The following is a 7,319-nucleotide window of genomic DNA, read 5'->3' as shown; positions in this document are numbered from 1 at the left end:
CCGTCTCAGCCTCCCAAAGTGCTGGGATTACAGGCTTGAGCCACCGCGCCCGGCTAATTTTTGTATTTTTAGTAGAGACAGGTTTTCATCATATTGGTCAGGCTGGTCTTGAAATCCTGACCTCAGGTGATCTGCCCACCTTGACCTCCCAAAGTACTGGGATTATACGCATGAGCCACCCCGCCATGCCTGGCTGATGTGGGACCTTTCAGGGTTGATTAGGTTGAATAGATTAATGCCATTGTATGGCAAGATAAAACTGAGTTCAGCCTCTTTGCCCTTCCACCTCTCACTGTGGGATAATACTGCAGCCAGGCCCTCATAAGATGCCAGTGCCATGCTCTTGGACTTCCTAGCCTCCAGATCTGTGGGAAATACATTTATTCTCTTTATAAATTGCTCAGTCTGTGCTGAGTGTGGTGGCTCACGTCTGTAATCCAAGCACTTTGGGAGGCCAAGGTTGAGCCCAGGAGTTTGAGACCAGCCTGGGCACATGGCAAAACTCCATCTCCACAAAAAAACACAAAAATTAGCTGGGTGTGGTGGTGCGGGTCTGTGGTCCCAGTTACATAGGAGGCTGACGTGGGAGGATCACTTGAGTCTGGGAGGTGGAGGTTGCAGTGAGTTGAGATCGTGCCACTGCACTCCAGTCTGAGTGACAGAGAGAGACCCTGTCTGAAAAACAACAAAATAAATTACCCAGTCTGTAGTACTCTGTTATAGCAGCAGGAAATGGACTAAGACACATAGATTATGTTACTATGTTTATTTATTTATTGTTGTTTTTGTTATTCCTGACTCTTAATAGAGTCTTAATCAGATGAGCATTCTGACCTGGCCTCCGCAGGAGGGACCTGTCTTTAGCCAGGGACAAGAAGAGATTAAGACCAGCATCATCCACAAGGTCAAGGGGCTGCAGAGCCCCCTAAGGCCAGTGTGCTGATGGGCCCTTCAATATTGTGTCCTACCCAGTGGATTGGCAGGACTGGGTGACTGACAGGAATCATGGTTGCCTCTACGGGAAAGTTTTACGGAGATAGGGGCTGAGGGATGTTGAAGTTTAGCCATTACATTACAGTGAGAGAGATTACATTACTAAGTGTCAGAGACCCTGCTGGGCACTTTCTGTTACTGTCACAGGTGGCTTTCACAGTAACCTTTTAAGAGAGCTCTTTCCATTTTTCTTGTACATGGCTGTCCAGTTGTTCCAGCATCATTTGCTGAAAAGACTATCTTTTCTCTTTTTTTTTTGAGACGGAGTCTCGCTTTTGTCACCCAGGCTGGAGTGCAGTGGCGTAATCTAGGCTCACTACAAGCTCCGCCTCCCGTGTTCACACCATTCTCCTGCCTCAGCCTCCTGAGTAGCTGGGACTACAGGCACCCGCCACCGCACCCGGCTAATTTTTTGTATTTTTAGTAGAGATGGGGTTTCACCGTGTTAGCCAGGATGGTCTCGAGCTCCTGACCTTGTGATCTGCCCGTCTCAGCCTCCCAAAGTGCTGGGATTACAGGCGTGAGCCACCGCGCCCGACCAATACTATCTTTTCTCTATTGTATTGTCTTTGCTCCTTGTATTTATGTGGGACTATTTCTTGGCTCTCTATTCTGCTCAAGTGGATCAATTTGGCTATTCTTTGCCAATGCCACTCTGTCTTTCTAAAATTAATTTTTTGATTGACAAATTTTATACATTTATGGTGTACATCATGTTTGTATATATATATACACGCACATACATACACACACATTGTGGAATGCATAAACCAAACAATTTAATAACATGTACATTACCTCACATACACATTTTTTGTGTGTGGAGAATGCTTAAAGCAATTATCATACTATTTTGAAATATACAATATGTTGTTATTAAGTTTAGTCACCATAAGGTACAATAGATCTCTTGAACTTATTCTTCTTAACCAAAATCTTGTGTTCTTTGGCTAACATCTCCCCAGTTCCCCCACCTCCCAGCCTCTGATAACCACCAGTTGACTCTCTATATATGAGTCTGACTTTTTTCTGTACTCCACATATAAGTGAAATTGTATTTGTCTTTCTATGCCTGGCTTATTTCACTTAACATAATGTCTTCCAGGTTCATCCATGTTGTCACAAATGACAGGATTTTGTTTTTCAAGGCTGAATAGTATTCCATTTTTTATATATACCACATTTTCTTTATCCATTCATCCATTGATGGACACTTAGGTGGATTCCATACCTTGGCTATTGAGAATAATGCAGCAGCCCAGTGCAGTGTCTCGTGCCTATAATCCCAGCTAATTGGGAGGCTGAGACAGCAGGATCGCTTGAGGCCAGGAGTTCAAGACAACCCTGGGCAAAATAGAGAGACTCTGTCTCTAAAGAAAAAAAGAAAAAAAAAAGAATAACGATGTAATGAACATGGGAGTGCAAATATCTCAACATACTGATTTTGTATCCTTTGGATATATACCCATTAGTGGGATTGCTGGATCATGTGGTATTTCATTTTTAAAATTTTTACAGAACCTCCATACTGTTTCCCACAATGGCTACGCTAATCACCACTCTGTCTTGATTACTGTGGCTTTATAGGAAGTCTTGAAGTCAGGTAGTGGTGGTACTTTGACTTATTTTTCTTCTGTATTGTGCTGGCTAGGTCTTTTGCCTCACCATATAAAGTTTGAATCAGTTTGTTAATATTCACAAAATAACTTACTGAGGTTTTTTATTGAGATTGCATTCATTCTACAGATCAAGTTGGAAAGAACAGGTATATTAACAATATTGAGCCTTCGTGACTATGAACATGGAATATCTCTCCATTTGTTTAGTTCTTTGATTTCTTTTGTCAGAGTTTTGTAGTTTTGTTCATATAGATCTTGCACATATTTTGTTAGATTTGTACCTAAGTGTTTCATTTTTAGGGGTGCTAACGTAAGTGGTATTGTGTTTTAAATGGCAAATTCTGGGCCAGGCGTGGTGGCTCACGCCTGTAATTCCAGCACTTTGGGAGGCCGAGGCAGGCAGATCACGAGGTCAAAAGTTCGAGATCAGCCTGGATAACATGGTGAAACCCCGTCTCTACTAAAAATACAATAATTAGCTGGGCATGTTGGGACACGCCTGTATCCCAGCTACTTAGGAGGCTGAGGCAGGAGAATTGCTTGAACACGGGAGGCGGAGGTTGCAGTGAGCTGAGATGGTGCCACTGCACTCTAGCCTGGGCGACAGAGCAAGACTCCATCTTGAACAACAACAAAAAAATTAAATGGCAAATTCTACATGCTCATTGCTGATACATAGAAAAGTGATTGGCTTTTACATATAAACTTTATATCCTGCAACCTTGCTATAATTGCTTGTTAGTTCCAGGAGTTTTTTGTGTGTGGATTCTTTTTGATTTTCTACATAGACAATCATATCGTCTGTGAACAAAGAGAGTTTTGTTTCTTGTTCCAAATTTGTATACCTTTTAGTTCCTTTTCTTGTCTTACTGCATTAGCTAGGACTTCCAGTACAATGTTGAAAGCTGTGTTGAGAGGGTCATTCCTGCCTTGTCCTGATCTTAGCAGGCAAGCTTTTAGTTTCTCACCATTAAGTGTGATATTAGCCGTGGATGTTTTGTGGATGTTGTTTATCAAGTTGAGCAAGGTTTTCTCTATTCCTAGCTTGCTAAGAGATTTTTTTTTGTTTTTTAATCATCATGAATGGGTGTTGGATGTTGTCAATTGCTTTTGCTACCTCTATTGATATGATCATGTGATTTTCTTCTTTAGCCAGTTGATGTAATGGATTACATTAATTGATTTTCAAATGTTGAAGTAACTTTGCATACCTGGGATAAATTCCACTTAGTCATGGTGGATTTATAGTCATACATTGTGGATTTGATTTGCTAGCATTTTGCCGAGGATTTTTGCATCTATGTTCATGAGAGATATTGGTCTGTGGTTTTCTTTTTTTGTAAAGTCTTCATCTGATTTTGGTATTTGGCAAATGCTGGCCTCATGGAATTAGTTAGAAAGTATTCCCTCATAGAATCCTGGCCTCAAGAAATGAGATAGAAAGTGTCTGTCTTGGCTTTGCAGACGCCACCCCCAGGAGCCCCATAATATCAGCCATGGTCAACCCCACTGTGTCCTTCGACATCGCCGTCAATGGCGAGCCCTTGGGCTGCGTCTCTTTCAAGCTGTTTGCAGGCAAGTTTCCAAAGACAGCAGAAAACTTTTGTGCTCTGAGCACTGGAGAGAAAGGATTTAGTTATAAAAGTTCCTCCTTTCACAGAATTATTCCAGGGTTTATGTGTCAGGGTGGTGACTTCACATGCCATAATGGCACTGGTGGCAAGTCCATCTACGGGGAGAAATTTGATGACGAGAACTTCATCCTAAAGCAGACAGGTCCTGGCATCTTGTACATGGCAAATGCTGGACCCAACACAAATGATTTCCAGTTTTTTTTTTTTTTTTTGAGATGGAGTCTCACTCTGTCACCCAGGCTGGAGTGCAGTGGCAGGATCTTGGCTCACTGCAACCTCCGCCTCCCTGGTTCAAGCAATTTTCCTGCCTCAGCCTCCTGAGTAGCTGGGATTATAGGCATGTGCCACCACACCTGGCTAATTTTTGTATTTTTAGTAGAGACGGAGTTTCACCATGTTGGTCAGGTTGGTCTCGAACTCCTGACCTCAGGTGATCTGCCCGCCTCGGCCTCCCAAAGTGCTGGGATTACAGGTGTGAGCCATCAGGCCCGGGCGATTCCCAGTTTTTCATCTGCACTGCTAAGACTGAGTGGTTGGATGGCAAGCACGTGGTCTTTGGCAAGGTGAAAGATGGCATGAATACTGTGGAGGCCGTGGAGTGCTTTGGGTCCAGAATGGCAAGACTATCAAGAAGATCACCATTGCTGACTGTGGACAACTTGACTAAGTTTGACTTGTGTTTGTTTTTTTGAGGTTTTTTTGAGACTGAGTTTTCGCTCTTGTTGCCAGACTGGAGTGCAATGGCACCATCTTGGCTCACTGCAACCTCTGCTTCCTGAGTTCAGGCGATTCTCCTGCCTCAGCCTCCCAAGTAGCTGGGATTACAGGCATGCGCCACCACACCCAGCTTATTTTGTATTTTTAGTAGAGATGGGGTTTCTCCATGTTGGTCAGGCTAGTCTTGAACTCCTGACCTCAGGTGATCCCACCTGCGTCAGCCTCACAAAGTGCTGGGATTACAGGCGTGAGCCACCACGCCTGGCCTGACTTGTGTTTTATCTTAACCACTAGACCATTCCTTCTGTAACTCAGGAGAGCACCCTCTACCCATCTGCTCGTAGTAGCCTAGAAACTTTGTGCTCTTGCTGCAGTTCCCTTTGGGTTCCATGTTTTCCTTGTTCCCTTCCATGCCTAGCTGGATTGCAGCATTAAGTTTATGATTATGAAATTAAAACTAAATAACAACAACAACAAAAGAAAGTATGGCTTCTGGAAGAGATTATAGAAAATTGGTATAATTTTTTTCCTTAAATGTTTGGTAGAATTTATCAGTAAACCCATTTGGGGCTGATGTTTTCTGTTTCTGAATGTTATTAATTATTGATTTAATTTATTTAATATATGTCTATTCATTTCACTTTTTATATTAAAATTTTTTTTATAGAGACAAGGTCTCACTATGTTGCCCAGGCTTCTCTCAAACTCCTGGGTTTAAGGAATCCTTCTGTCCTGGCTTCCCAAAAGGCTGGGATTACAGGCATGAGCTACTGTGCCTAGCTTAATTTCACTTTTAATTCAATTTGTTTTGAATAATAATAGATTTAACTTTGGGAGGCCGAGGTGGGCGGATCACCTGAGGTCAGGAGTTTGGGACCACCCTGGTCAACATGGTGAAACCCCATCCCTACTAAAAATACAAAAAGTAGCTGGGCATGGTGGCGGGCGCCTGTAATCCCAGTTATTCGGGAGGCTGAGGCAGGAGAATCACCTGAATCCAGGAGGTGGAGGTTTCAGTGAGCTGAGATCACACCATTGCACTCCAGCCTGGGTGACAGAGCAAGACTCCATCTCAAAAACAAAACAAAACAAAACAAAAAATAACAATAACAATAATAGATTTAAAGAGTTGCAAAGCAGAACACAGAGTTTCCATAAACCCCAGCTTTCCTTAATGTTAACATCTAACAAAATTATGTCAAGACTAAGAAACTAAGAAATTAACATTGCTATAATACTATTTGCTAAACTGTAGACTTTATTTGGACTTCACCAGTTTTTCCAAGGCTCATTAATGCATTTAGCTTTTGAGTCTCTCTAGTCTTTCTGATCTGTGAGTTTCTCAGTCTTTACCTATTTTCATGACCTTGAAAGTTTTGAAGAATACTGGACAGATAATTTGTAGAATGTCCCTCACTTTGGGTTTGTCTGATGCTTCCTTACGATGATTAGATTGGGGTTATGGGATTAAGGGAAGAATACTATAGAGGGGGAGTGTCCTCATCACATCATTTCTGGGGTGCAAGATGTTAACATGACTGATGGCTTGGTTAAGGTAGTGTCTGCTACATTTTTCCACTGTAAAGTTATTATTTTTCCCTTTTCATACTCTAGTCTTTGGAAGCAAGTCGGCAAGTCCAGCCTGTATTCAAGGTGAGAGAAATAAAACTCCGCCTCCTGGAACGGAGATTCTTGTAATATATTTTTTGAAATTCTTCTGTAAGGAAGATTTTGTCTCTTCTTCCCTATTTATTTATTTAATTATTTTTGATTAAATAAATCAGTGTGGAATGAATATTTATTTATATTTTGGGTTATAATCCAATGCTATTGTACTTTGTTGCTCCGATTATTCCAGCTTTGTCCCTGGGGAGCTCTTTCAGGTTGACTCCTGTGTCCCTCTGACCTGCCCTTATTTTTTGGTGGTGAGGGCTGGGAGATGGGTGGGGGTTACTTTCCGGCATTACAAGATGTTCCAGGCTCATCTTATGTTTTTGCTATCCCAGCCCTAGAATCAGCTGTTTTTCTGAGGAGCCCTGCACCGTTTTATCAGGGAATGACCTATCATAACCAAGGTCTGGGCAATGGGTGCTTATTTCACTCTTCTAAGGAGGATACAGAGGTCCCAAGACCTGTCTGAGACCTGCCTGAGCTCACACAGGCACATAAATGGCTCTCACTTCAGCACCACTTTAGAGCTGATTCAGCCGGGCGCAGTGGCTCACACCTGTAATCCCAGAACTTTGGGAGGCCGAGGCGGGCAGATCACCTGAAGTCAGGAGTTTGAGACCACCCTGGCCAACATGGCGAAACCCCATCTCTGCTGAGAAATACAAAAATTAGCTGGGTGTGGTGG

The 7,319-nt window shown here is 42.6% G+C and overlaps 1 pseudogene; it reads left to right on the top strand.

Annotated features, from left to right (window-relative positions):
• Positions 1-4,108: 4,108 nt before the first annotated feature.
• Positions 4,109-4,913, top strand: LOC105513805 (annotated as a pseudogene).
• Positions 4,914-7,319: the final 2,406 nt, after the last annotated feature.

This window comes from Colobus angolensis, unplaced genomic scaffold (assembly GCF_000951035.1).
Source record: "Colobus angolensis palliatus isolate OR3802 unplaced genomic scaffold, Cang.pa_1.0 Scaffold236, whole genome shotgun sequence".
Classification (NCBI taxonomy): Eukaryota; Metazoa; Chordata; class Mammalia; order Primates; family Cercopithecidae; genus Colobus; species Colobus angolensis.
Note: the sequence above shows the minus strand (reverse complement) of the source record. Positions and strands in the feature narration are given on the sequence as shown.